At 35.8% G+C, this 14,724-nt stretch overlaps 1 protein-coding gene across 1 annotated transcript in view; it reads left to right on the forward strand.

The window, feature by feature from the left end:
• Positions 1-14,724, forward strand: part of NT5DC1 (5'-nucleotidase domain containing 1) — a 125,943-nt gene that overhangs the window by 30,661 nt on the left and 80,558 nt on the right. The window lies entirely within an intron of this gene.

A 14,724-nucleotide genomic window follows, 5' to 3' on the forward strand; every position in this document is an offset into this window, starting at 1 on the left:
TAAAAAGTTGTCTGAGTTCATTTTAAAAATAAGGGATTTGTTTGTTTTGTTAAGTCTGGCGTTTTAAATATTGCTGTTTTGTTTTAGTTTATTTGAATTGAAACTTTGAAAAATTCTTTTGGTGGGTGCATGTACATATGGCCGGTGCAAATCCTGTGAGGAGTAGTTGAGGAAGCTGAACTTGTTTAGCCTGGAGAAAAGAGCCTCAGGGTGGACCTTATTTCTCCCTACAACTACTTGAAAAGAAGTTAGAGTGGGTTCCAGTGTCTTTTCCTAAGTAGAGAATGATACAACAACAGGAAATGGCCTCATGTTGCACCAGGAGTGGGTTAGATTGGATATTAGGACAAATTTCTTTACCAAAAGGGTTGTCAAGCATTGGAACAGGCTGCCCAGGGAAGGAGTGGAGTCACCATTCCTGGAAATATTAAAAGACCTATACATGTGGTGCTTAGGGACTTGGTTGCACTCATTGATAGTTGGATTTGATGATTCTAAAGTCTTGTGAAATCTAAATGATTCTATGATTCTGTATAAATATTTTATACTCTCTCACTTATGCAAAATAAGCTTGAGTCCATGAAACCTAAGTGTTCCTGATATTAGTAATAGACTAGCTTTCATTTCAGTTAGCTGAAATCGAATTTTTACAAGCATTATATTGTCACATAGGAGAGTCAGAATTGCTTGCTTTTAATAAAGCACTAATGCAGTGTCAGCTTTTATTATTACAGAAAACCAGAGCTACAAACTTTTATATGTGACTTTTGCTGTATTCAAATGACAAGTTTCAATGTCTCCTGTATGACATCATCCTCCCTAGGAGGAAAACCACATGAATATTGGGGATGATCTCTTTTTATGAACTTTACCAGTAGGCTTTTGCATTCAAAGCTTTGAGGACCAAAAGAGAGTTATATAAAGAGACTCATATAGCAGAATATAGTGAAGATAGATAGATACTTTCCAAACTACTTATAACAAAAACCATATGAAGATACCAGGAAAGATGGGGACTCCTAAACTCATGACAGACAGCCTGACCAAACGTCATCCTGTTTCCAATTTCCCTGCTGATACTGTACTAAATGGTGAAAAAACAAAATTGAAAATTTAACCCCTGCTGGAGGTGATGTGAAATGACTTCTGCACCCATTGACAGTGGTCTCCACAGATCAGAGATACTCCACCAGTATGATTTTGCTGCATTTATCCATGTCACATAGTCCAAATTGTGATGTGGACTCTGAATTGTATTATTATCTCATGCAAAATCTCTAAAAAGTCTTGTAGAACTTCTGGGTTTGTCCTCCAATAAGCCGTGGATTCCAGTTTGAGAGCTACTGTAAATATTTGTCTGCAGTAAGAAAAAGTATAACTTGATGATTAGGGGGAGGACTTTCTAACAGTAGAAAATAAGGGTTGCTCTAAATTAGTTTTCATCCAAAAATAAGTATGGAATCTGGGAAGCTGTGGCTACAATAAATGCTGTTACTTGATATGGTATCTATGCTAGTGTCATTTAACATTGAATCATTGAATCTGGTACATTCAATACAGTGGTTCTATTGCGATTGCATGGCTTATCCAATTAGTATCTGCACTAGATATCCCTTTCTGCATTAGAAACAAGGCAAGGTTCTATCTTTATATCTGCATCTTTGCAATCTCATTCTACATGCTGGCTTTCCCATTGTTTTTTTTAAAGATACCTCACATTTTTCCAGCAATAGACTTCAGTATTAGATTTAGATGTAGTAGATTCAAAAAGAAGCCTTATATGCAGGAGATCCATCTGCAAATTTAGTAGAAGTTACAAGAATGAGATTTAGAATTTTATTTTTTGATTGAAACTCTTTCGTTTACCAGCTTGAAATATTTTTAAATATAGCTGAGAATCTTGAAACATTCTCCTTATTTCAGGACATAAACATAACACTATTTGTTTGTTGAAATATTAGTTCACCAAGAATGCATGTTAGTTCATTCAGAGAGAGTTTATTGTTTCAGAAAATAGACCTCCTGTGTCTATAGACCTGTGGTGGGATGTATTTGCTTACTTAAATATTAGTAAGTAAAAGCAAAATTAAAATACTAGAATATTTTTCTCCTGTTTCCTTTTTATACCTGTCTAAATCCAGATCTTTTCTGGTATGTCCTGTGTACATAAATTGTATTTAAAAATTGGCTTTCATAGTTGGATTACACCTTTGGCTGTGCTGATGACCACAGGATGTTTACATGAACTATGGCAGACTTTTCCCTCTGAGCCTCTCCTGCAGTGCTATATCCCTGAGACACTCAAGTCGTTTAGAACAGGGGGTTTTGTTTGTTTGTGCACCAATAGTTTGCAGGTACTTTCAGGGAAGATATATTTAGGCTAGTCACATAGGGAGTGCCAACACTGTTGGAAAACTGAGCTGGCAAGAGCATGAGCAGAATTTATTAGATATGTGAAATAATCTCTGGTCAACCTTACAAAGTATTTCATACTGATATAGGATAATTTTACTAGCTTTACCAGTATCTAGAGATACAAATGCCAAATAAAAATAAGACAAACTTTTGCATTTACAAAGCAAGATCTGTTTTACAAACTGAATTGGAATAGTGGACACAGTTTTGTCACATTATTACTAAAACTGATTTGAATTGCTTAAAATTCTATTGGATCATCTTTTAGAAGGAGTGAAAGACCTCAGTGAAAAAATTTGTATTCTCTAAGAAAACAATCTGAAGTTTCTGGAGAATTTGATTAGGAGCTGTTGTAGTGATGCTACATATGAATCTCACAGAGCTAAATGGTCTCTTAGGAGCACAGAGACCGTTGGTCTCTATGACCAGTCTTGGTCCTTTGACATGGAAAAACCAAAAATAGTCATAGATGTAAAGGACCTGTTTCTGTTGAGACTTCAAAACTGCAGATTCAAAACTAGAGAGCAAGTTAAAATTCCAGTATTTTTAAACCATTTTTCTATGGAATGTTAATGCAGGATGCACTACCATCCAGCTGATCCGAGGGAAAACTGCCTCATGGCATTTGTTCTAACTTCTGGCATAAGCCTCTCTCCAAAGTTGTTAAAATGCTCCTTAGAATCCTTCATTCCTAAGTTACCTGAAGGACAAATATGACACCTCAGATGCAAATGCTTTTTTGTGTCTAGTAGTTGGGAGAAGTTGGCTTGCATACAACTGCAAAAAAGTGATGATCAGCAAGACTATGTTTTGTGTTTGGAGTTATTTTATGACCTACATCTAAAATGTCTACTTGAAATAAAACATGATTTTTCCAAGTTATACTAATGTTCAGGAAAGGACTTTAGGCTGTCCAAGTCTCGACCATCAGATTATAATCAAGGCCTGATGGCATCTAATTACATTTCAGATGACTGCACAGTGGCCTGTGAAGTAAAATATTCTGGTTTTGGCACTGGTTTATGCAAATGTGGACCAGGCCTCTATGTTTTTTCAAGGATATATGCCCTAAGTATGTATTTAACAGAAAATGAATTTATAATCCATCCAACAACAGGTTCTGGGTTTCTGCAGTCAAGCTTATAGCCCATTAAAGCTTAATCAGCTCCCTATACCCATTCAGCACAGCATTTTTGCTTGACTTCTGCATTTATGCCACATGCCTGGAAGGCACATAGCAAGCATCTCAAATTTCAGTTCTTGTGCTAGGAGGACAAAGTAGATGTGATTATATTCTGTCACTGCCTCTTCCAAAAGAAACACAGTCTGTTTCTTTTGGAGAGTGCTCCATTAAGCAGCTAAGTAGGTGTGAGATCTTGACACTGAAGGTGTAGGTAAGCTCTTTGGGGCATTTAGCTGCCAAACTCTAACAAGACTTTATTGTGCAAATGCAATCAGAAATCTGTAATAATTGCATAAAATTTTGTGGTAGTGGCAGATTGGATATTTTGCACATTATACCACTATGTCCCAAATTCCAAACCTATGGAAGGAATTCATGCCTTGGAGCTGCTTTGCAAGATGTATGTACAGGACTAGGGTAGAAACTTTTTTTCCTGACTTTTTATTAAAGGATGAACAAACAGTTTTAAATAAATATTTTTGAAAAAGCAACAGCATGGGGTATAAGAAGTTGCAGTTATTGCATGAACGAGGTATTGAGTTGGACTGCTGAAAATTTGGCAGTGTTTTATCTGAAAACCTGATCCTGATGAAACCTCACAGTTCACACTAAAGATTAATTATATATATTTCCTGTTATAACATCAGTTATTTATTTTTTAATGCTTAAACTCTTTTCTCTTATGCTTTTACAATTCAGGGCATCAAGGGTTTTTTTTTTAAGGAAAACTATTCTCACAGTCTTTGCTTTTTATTTTTAAGGATATAGTATTTCATATTGTTATTAAAAGCTGTTTGGTCTACGAAAACTGGTATTGAAAGTTGTAAACTATCACTCAATTGCCATGAAATGAAGTCTTAAAATTAAAATGAAATTAAAATGAAATTAAAATGAAATCTTCCCAAGAAAAAAAAGCTAAGAATGCAAATGTTTCATATGTCCTTTGTAGTACTGTAATTTAAAGCATGATCATGGCTTGTTATCTCTGTTGTCTTGTTGAGAGACTTGTCTCTGTCCTTATTAGTAACTGTATCCCTCTGAGATCCTCTTGCCAAACAGATGCTAGGAGTAAAAAACTAGTGCTTTGGAAAAGTTGAAACTCACAATTAAACTAGCTTCAAGCTTGTCATTTCCTCCCAAAGGCATTTTTTTCCTTCTTCATTCCAGATATTTATTAAATTTTCATTTGGAGAACCTTTTAAAGATGAGTACTGCAATGTTCCTGGCTCTTTTGGAAGAACAGTGGATTTTTAATTTTTTTTAAGTATGAAAAACAATGGCAAAGTCCATAAGAACTGTATTTTTAAATTCTGTTTTCCCAAGGTCTGTAATTTTTTTTCTTAGTCTAGAACAGAATGTTTGCTCGGAATTTCAGTTATTGTCATTTTAAATGACAAAAAATTTAGAAAAGCCTTCTGCATTCTCTGTGGCTTGGAGCTGATTGGACCGTCTGTTATTGTCTCCCTCCTGTGTATATCAGAATAAACTGTAGAGGACTATGTTTAAGAATACCAATATATCTTTTGGGTTGCATCCCATGGGGATACTTTCTGAAACTGGTTGGTCATTACAACATGGAATTACAGAGAGAAGATTAGGTTTTTAAAACGCTGAATATGAGTGCGTATTTGATTATTTTTAGGACTCTTCTAGGTTTTTTTCCCCTGCACTTTGTTTCATTATGGATATTGTGACTAGGCAGGGATTAAGGATTATCATGCTTACACAGACCTCCAGCTTTTCTTAGTGTCCTCATGACAGGAACCTAGCATGCCAAAGGCATATATATAGTGGAAAATATAACACTGAAAGGGATTTGAGTAACTGTGGCTATTGCAAAGAGTCTCACATCAGTAAAACTGATTCCTGTAGAAATTGCTGCCTTGTTAGCCACCACACATTCTGGCGTAAGTTTTGAAGTGTTTGAAGTACTCACAATATTACCTCTGTTTAGGCAGTTCAGCATTTAAGCCCTTGTGCCAGATAACCTCATCCTAGGTGAGGCATCCTCTGAATGCCACTTTTACAGAGTCTGCTGTCCTCAAATGAGGCTGGAGATAAGAATTCATTATTTTCTCCAGTGACTGACTGATGTGTTCTGACATTCAATATACTGTCAGTTAGAAATCCATTCTTAAGTATCTGATTGTGCCATTATTTATGCATTTATTATATCTATTATTATTCAGTACTGAATGCTCTGTAATGCCTGCATTTCTCTGCATCTGGCCCTTAGTCTGATGATGTTGAATGGCATCCACTGCCTGTAGGCAGAACTACCCAAAAGGACTAACTCAGGCCAGGTGCTGTCCACATTTTAGTCAAACCTTCCTAAAATGCAGTTGTAAGTACCTTCATTGATGGAGGATGATAAGATTGTATAGCTGACTGCATTTCTATTATAGCCCCTATTTAGAACAGTTAGGCAGTAGAAGATAGGGTGATTAGTTTTATTTCTTTGGACTTCAGCGTGATGTTGGGTTGTAGGTTTGTAGTTTGGGGCAGGGGGATTAATACATTTTAAGAATAGCCCTCTTTCCCTTTACTGCTATTGCTGCTATTTTTTTTCTCAGCCTGTCACCTCTTGAAAGTTGCTTTCCAGAGTTTGTAAAATGGCAAACCATAAGGAAACAACAAAGGAAATCTGTGTTGCTTTCAGGCTATTCTCTTTCCTCTTTCCAATACCACATCAGGATGTGGTTTTACTCCCTTTAGAGCTGCAGGACTTCTTCTCCTGAAGACTCTCTAGGCTGGTGGAAGTGAGTGTAAAGGGAGAAGACATTTAGCTTGTAATTAGAAATGTGAACACTGTATATTTCCTACATAGAACATGCAACCAATATGTATAGAACTGAAGGCTTATCTCAGTTTTTCAGTAATTTTTTTTCTATGAATTTCTTTCCAATTTCCATTTCTTTAGCTTTGCTCTCTGCTTCTCAGTGTATTTGATGCTTCCTCTTACTATTGTACTCTACCATTCACCATGGTGTGGGTGGGGTAATAAAGCTCATGCATTGTGAAGCAGGGGTTCCATGGAGCCAAGCAGCATAAGTAGTGTGAAAGGTAAGGCCAAAATAAAAAAGGAAATGCATTTTTGAAGCTGGCTAGTACAGAGTCTTTAGGTAGCAAGAAACTGCTGCATTGTATAAAATGTTCTTGCTGCAACTTGTCCAGTCTATGTTGACATAGAATCACTGCTTTTAAATGGAAAAATTCAGCCAGACATAATTAAGGTCATATTTTATTTCTCTTCAAAAACACTATATACAAAACTCTGTGTTTAGTATTAGACCACCAAAAATTATAGTCTGTCCATTGAGTCACTTTAAAATATTTTCCTCTAAAAATGCAACTTGAGACAAAACTCAGCAATCCTGAAACTTCAGACAGAATCACTGTCTACTCTTGCTGAAGGCTTTGGATTTTCTAACTTTGTTTGTTATAATTTCATGCTGTCCTAGATCAGAATTTTCAATGTGTCTCATTGCAAATACCATATTTTTTATTCAATAGAACTGAAGATCATCTGAGTTTGAGTCCTAGCCTGCACATGCTAAATAAAAATGAGCTTTGAATTTCCCACTCATTTGATATGTATAGATGCAAAATGAAAAACCTGCTTCCTGGCTCTTAGCTCCAAGAAGCTGCAGAGAAGCTCTGGTGATGAAATCCTGCTGTAGTGGCAGCTCAAGAATGCTGTCCACTCCATCAGGTCAGGTGTGGAATTCGGGGCACTTCTCTTTTCTTTGTGTCTGTGAGCTTGAAAGAAGCTTTTTCCTGCAGGAAACAAATATGGATATTTTTATGATATGCCTCTCGTTTCAAGTTCCTTCTTGTAGTTGCTCAGTACTTGTTTTCTTCAAATTCATTTAAACTCTTTGGGACTGAAGAGTCTTCTTGCTATCTGAGAAATCACTACCAGGTTTCCCAGTAATTCTCTGGAGTTTTGACATGTGTCTACAGCTTATTCTCCCTTGAGCAAAATGTAATTTTAAATATTTTCAGTGTCTAAAGCCAAATTGGGTCATTACAATAATTCATTCCTACTGTCATAACACAAGCCAAAGAAGCTTGCCCAGAAGCTTCTGCATCTACCCAAAGCATATTGTCAAGGACATAACATTCTATCCTAGCCTTTATCTAGCTGTGGGTTACTCCGGTTGCTTCACAAACTGCTCCTGATCCTGTTTCACACCACAGAACAGAACTCCCTTTGTTGTCACATCTTTCAGTTGTTTGTCAGGTGTTTCTTTTTCATCTCTTTTTTTCTTTGTTTTCCTTTTTTTCTTGTTTGGTTTTGTTTTGGTTTTTTTCCCTCTGCATTGGAGTGTTGTACGATACCATTTTAGCATGCCAGGAGCTATATTAACTTGTTTTGATTTGGAAGAATCTAAGCATCAGAAACTGTCATAGATGGCTACTACAGACACAATCTCTTCTACACATCCAAAAGAACTGTCTTAGCTTTGTATTTTGAGAACACCTTTCTCAGTTCAGTGGTTTTATTTTCATATCTTTCTTTTTCTCTTGATCAATTTCTTGTCCTGTCATTTTCCTGCTTGTTTGGATATGTTATATATTCTGTCTTTTGGATACAGCGCATATGTTCCTATGAAAAAAATTCATGCATATATATCCATAAACTGTATCATATGCACACTGAATGAATAACAGACTTAAGCAAATAAAGTTTAAAAATATGCTTGTTCAATAAGACATCTTTTGTATATATGGAGATGAAAAATTATTAAGTGTCACCTAATTTTCAGAATTTAATTCCAACACAGTTTTCAGGACATACATAAAAATCATACATTTTCATTAAGAAATATGAAGTAGTTTTTGAAAAGTAATGTAAAAATTAATCCAGCTAAAATGATGAAATTGCATTAAAAATATCTAACCATTTTTTTTTCTAATCTCTGATTGCAACTAGTTCCTGACTTAAAAATTCAACTTTTATGCTAATTGACATCCAAGAGATATCTGTCAGAATTGGGTATACTCTAGAAAAGCTTTATAAAAATTCTATTTAATATCTTTGTCTGCAAATTCAAAAGAAAAAGAAGCATTGTTTCCTTATCAGAGGAGAAACATTCCTTGAGCTGTTCTCTAAGACTTTACCCTTAGGTTCATGAAAACCTTTACTTTTCCAAGTGTCTTTAATTTCCTATTTTCCAAAGTAGTTTTAAACAATGTAATTCTATTTTGATAAATATTAATTCATGCTTTCATATATAGAGCTCAATTAACTCCTATGTTATGCATCAGAACAGCATTCATCTCCTTTGGAAATGATGGGGAGCAGAATGACAGACTGTACTGTTGACCAGAGCACATGTCTGGACTGCATTTGTAAGTAGAGTCTGTTGGATCCTAACTTCATCTGTATTGACAAAAGTCCTACCTTTGTCAAAGGTTTTCTGTTGGGGTATTCTGCTAAATTAGCCTGAAGTGTAGCTTTCAAGCCAGAAAATTACTTTAAACAGGAAAGGCTAAAGTGGAAATAAGGCTGTGACTGAAAATATGAATCAACAAAGGAAATCTGGCTGGCCCAAAGCCTACATGACCTACGTGAAGCCCTTCAGAATGTTTCTGTTGACTGAACTTGCATCTGGCAAGTCCTGCTGTGAGACACCAAAGCAGCTCCTTTTTTGTTGACCATAAGAGTGGGTATAAAACCCTTTCTGTGACTTGCCAAAGGTACACAAGTAAATTTGAGATGCCAATTTCTATTTGTGTCTGTGGTAGCAGGTTGTACTTTTCCTCTGACTGTCATTTATTAACTCTTCACAAGTCCTGCATTCCATCTTCCATTGCTAGTGTCTAGCTGACCCCATGAAGATTTGTTGTACTTGTATTTGGGTTCTTGAGAGATTGTCTTTTCTCTAGAAGCTTCAGCTTTACAGAAAGGTGCTCCTCAGCATATTTTATGCCTCTGGCCAGCTACACAAAGCAAATTCTGCATTTTTCTGTTTTAACCTCTGAGCACATTGGACGTGTTTATACAGCTGGCACCAGACTTTTGCAATCCTGCAGAAGCCAAGTAGATGTGAAACAGGCCTTTACTGGAAGCTGTGTGACCATCTAGAGTGGTGCAGCACAATACATGTGTTAGCAAGGGGACATCCATGCTAATGCAGCTTTGTGTGCAGCCAAACCAGGGTATAAGCAGAGTCTGGTTGCACCTGCCTGCATAGATACCATTGCTGTATCCAAGAGATTGTGTAGAACTGCCAGTTCTGGTCACCTAAAAATAAATTATCAAATTACAGCAAAAAAATAGTTGTACTGTTGCAAAATACGAGGAGAGTGGAAAAAAGAACATGGCTGGAAAAGGAAAAGAATTTTTTTTAACACCAAACTATTTCCATCAAAATGCCAGAGCACACAAAACTAGGATTTGGCAGGAGCCTTTTCCACACAGCAGTTCTCTGTTGGATGCTAGGGGGAAAGTGGCTTTGGAGCTGGATGAGTAAGGAGGCTGGAAATTCTATTGTGTGTGCTTATGATTTTGAACAGAACTTCTTCCTTCTGAACTGCAAAATATGGCAGTTGGTATGTGGCAAATTGTCGGGTTTGTAACAAATATGCCTAACCAATTATGGAGTATTCTATGAAGCAGTGGATCTCGAAAGAACAGCTTTGGTGTCTGTTACAGTGCGTTCCTAGAACTTCACTCGGTGATTGAGCGATTTTAAGTGAAAGATAAATCCTTCCACACCCATTGGAAAAGCAGATATTTTCCTTTTAGCAGAGAACATCTGTTGTAGTTAAACTTATATATTAAATACTTATTTTCTGGGAAATCAGAGCAACTGCTGTTTTTACACAGTAAAGACTGAAGAGATGAGGAGTACTTCAGTATTAAAGATCCCCTTCTATACAGAACATAAACGCTTCTGTTGTGTTAAGAGATATTTTACCTTAACCTTATATCTCAAGATAACATATGAAATTACTACATCCATAATCTCTGATTCACATAAATTTACAGAAAACAAGAAAGAGAACAAAGACATAACAACAACAAAAAAGACTACACAGCCTCATTCCCACAAAAAACTCCAGAGCTGGTCTTTCATCACTTTAAACTACTTTTAAATGTAGTTTGTATTAGTATTCTGGAAATGTAGGTGTATCAAAAGACCTGCTTTAAACAGCAGGCAATGTGAAAAGCTAAATATTTGTGTAAGTGACATTAAGTAGTATTAGTCTTTATCTCCTAAAAAGGCTAGTACACATAATAGTGTAAGAATCACCTTCTTTAGCTCAAAAGCTGACTCATGCTTTTAGTTACTGGTTCAGCTGAACAGGTTCTGCTTACAGCACACAAACAGCCCTGTAGAATTGCACAGACTGCTCACATGATTCAAAAAATTATTATCTTTTTGGTTAGCATGATGGTGCTTTTTTCCCTCCATGATGAAGAGGATCAAGACTCACAGAAGACAGTTTAACTGATCTTTGAGAAATGTTCGGTGGTCTACTGATAGAAGCACTATTTTGGGGCTGATTTATGGCAGGAGGGACCTCCAAACATGAGTTAGGAGAAGTAGTGGCATCCACCAGAGATATTTTAGAAGAGAAATTTTGGGACTTAAAAGATAATTTGATGAGAATTCCTTTAAAAAAATAAATCCTAGCTAATGGTTTCTGAAGACTTTTTTAACTTATTCTAGCTATTGCACTTAGATAAATAGGTATAGTTATACATCAAAAAAATGTGCAGGATCAGAAAACACTATGAGTGTCTTCTTTGAGGACCAGTCACAGCTTTGATACTTGTGGCATTGACTACAACTTGGTGCTTTATATTGGCCTGACTTAATTCAATGAATTTGCCCAAAGTAGGTATTGATCAAAAAAGGAAAAAACAAAAAAAGTGTCCAAATTGTTTAGTGCTGCTACAGCTAAATACCTAGTTCAATCTATTGATTTTCAGTTTATCTATGCATAGTTTTTACCCTGTCATGGATTACTTAAATCTACCAAATTATCCTAACGGAAATCTAAAATATTGGTTTGCAATGCTGCTAATGCAATATGAGAAGTGAGCTGTTATACCTTGGAAGAGCAACAGGAGTAGTTACATGCAAGATTTGGTTGCTTTTATGTGGATGGAGATAAAATTGATAAGGTTGATGAAGTGAACTGTTGAGAAATGTCATGGTATTTCTCTGTAACTAAATTCCCTCTGTCCCTCATAAATGGAAACTTATCTCAATAATGTTTTAAAATTTGGGGTTCTTCTTAAAAATCACTTCTTATGCCAAAATACTTTTGCTGGAAAAACTTTAATATGTTTTTTCCTGAAAACCTTTTATTTCCCAAATGTTACTTTGAAAGATTTTGAATTTTGTGGCTAAATTTCATATGTTCTTCATTTTCTTTTACTAAAAACAAATTAAAAATTGCACATATGTATGTGCGTATGTGAATTTATAGTGAGAAAGGGACAGGAGGGCAACCTTCAACCTGGAAAAGGTTTTCCCATCACTGATTTAGCCATTCCAACTTATGGTCAACTAGTAAATTTCTCTTTCCAAACTGGCTTTTGCTAGTTAAACACAAGATGTTTGCTTTGGCTGCAAGACCTCTAGGCAGGCATGGTATGAGAGGCAGACAGTGCCAAGTTAGCTGAAAGGTCTGTTAAAACATTTGGAAGTGGCCAAGGAGGAACAATACTACTTATTTATTTGAACTATCTGAAGTATTAAAATATGAAACTGCTTTCTGTGGTAGTAGAGAAAGCGTACTGGTTTCTACCTGAGAATGAAGTACAACATTGGCAAATGTCAATTATTTGTAGACTTTAAAAAAATCATTATCTTCTTATCCTACCTGGAGATCTATTTTGTTTATTTAGCAGTTTGAAAAAATGTAAAATTCATATTAATGCTGAGGATGAAGAAAATGTTGATGTTATTAACAGTAGTTTGAATTTAGCCTGGCTTTTCTGCAGCTGGAATGCAGTTGTTTTTCTTTTGTTTGCACGAGAATTGAGTCCATAAATAATTGCAGCTCAGCTGATCTGCAGATAGCTTTTCATTTATAATCTTAATGCATAAATTGGTATCTTTGTCATTGTATTTTGAGTTTTAACCTAAAAGGTAAAAAACAATGTAATGAAATAGAGAAAAATAAGATTTTCACAAGGCACCTCATAAGAAGAAATAGAGCATTGTGTCAAAAACCAATTAAAACAGTTGCACTATATTTATCCTTATCCATCTTTGTCACCATTATGTACCTTTCATCTCTTGTTAATCTCTTTTCCTTGTGGTTTCCCTAATTTTGTCCAGATTATAATTTTTATTATCAGCAGCATAGTTCATTACAGCCTTTTTTTTTAAATCTACATTTGTTTTTCTCATTTTCCATGTGTAAGGATATTTATATATGCTATTGTGAGAGATAATGACTGATATGAAATTTTGATTTAAGTTGGTTCAGCCTAACAGTACAATTTCTCTGTGTGACCTTTTGAACACCTTATGTCCAAGTGATTGTCCTTATTTCAGCTGGACAAAAGTGTGTAGTGAACCAAGATCTCCATGGCTGAAAAGAGGTTTTGTTTATGTAAGCACACCCCAGCCATCATATCGAGGCAGCTTCAGCACTGTCAAGTAGCATTCATATATTCATGTTCATCATATAAAATATTCCTTTTATTTTTTGTGTTATTCTTTCTCATTATAGTAAGAGAAATTAACAGAGATATGTTCATACTAGGTCAGCACAGGGGGCAAACACAACAGAGTTTCTCTTCCTGCCTCCAGACTCCTCTCTTAAAGGAAAAAGTGTTTGTAAAGAGTAAAAATACCTGAGTGCTAACGTATTCTAATATATCTATTTAAAACCAAACGTGTTTGAGCTATTCCCACAGATACAACATTACAGTTACCTTTAATAACTCAGCTTACAATTTCATGTGTACGTGTTCAGTCCAGCACAGAAAAGGTCATCTACATGGGACAAGAGAGACTGCAAACAGAAGATTCACCCTTTGCTTACTGGAATACCAGATTCTTGCCCTTTTTTCCCCAGTGACCATATTTTGAGCAGTACTAGCCCAGCTAGGAAAAGGGGGGGTTCACAGTTGAAACTGTAGCAGTGTCATTTGTTTCACAAAATAATTGTTTAATAAGAAAAGAACAGAAGTCAAAGGAGATAATATCTTCAGCATCTGCAGCATTTTCTAGTTACTTTCCATATTGTAAAAGTGTTCCATCCCTTTTTCTTTGTAATGTAATGCTGCTTCCTAATTTAATAATTTTCAAGATAATATTTGGCCTAAGAAATTACTGGAATACACCTAAGAAATCTGTAACACTAAAAGACATTTTTGCAAAAGTTAACCTTAACATCTAAAATACCAAGAGAGGAACTTTCTTCCAATTTTGACATCTGTCTCTTATTTTTAAGCAATGGCTTTAAATAATTTTCCAGATGTTACACTGCATTTTTATCAAATGCATGTTTTTATACCTCCTAAATTGTATCCCCTACGTTTCTGCAAGTTATGAATTCTTCTTTCTTACTCAATAAGCCTAATTTTTTTCCTCCTCACAAAGTGTTAGAATCATTGCAATGGCTTATGTGTGTTTCCATGTACTTGGAGGTTAATGTTTTATGTGTAATATGTGCTACTGCAGTCTGTTAATTCAAAGTAATGTGGAGGCAGAAGGATAAGCCACATGTGGATAAAGTCCAAATCACAGCTCTGGTTGTCATCCCCCTATTTCTGTGCTTTAAGTCTGCAGCACACCATGAATTAATTATCTTGCATCAAAACAGAAAGGTGTGTTTATGCACTTCGTAGTCTGTGGTAAATGTGGAATTAGGAGTGTTATCTTTATGGGCAAAGCCAGAGTGACTGCCACCAAATGCTCAACTTCTCTGTCCAAGCTCTGTACTTTAGTCTCCCTCCTGTGTTCTCCTCATTTCCTTCCACCATGTGTGGCAGTTGTCAGGTTCTTCTGGCATCTGCTTTAGCTAAGGTAGCTAAAACTAATCAAACCTTTTTACTGCTTTAGTTTTCTTCCATTCTAGAAAATTGAAAGAGCATTATAGGGATGTTCTATCAGCATTAGGTTGAAAGAGTGAGCAGACAAGGAACAGGT

This window comes from Onychostruthus taczanowskii, unplaced genomic scaffold, assembly GCF_017590055.1.
Source record: "Onychostruthus taczanowskii isolate IOZ18803 unplaced genomic scaffold, ASM1759005v1 scaffold8, whole genome shotgun sequence".
NCBI lineage: Eukaryota > Metazoa > Chordata > Aves > Passeriformes > Passeridae > Onychostruthus > Onychostruthus taczanowskii.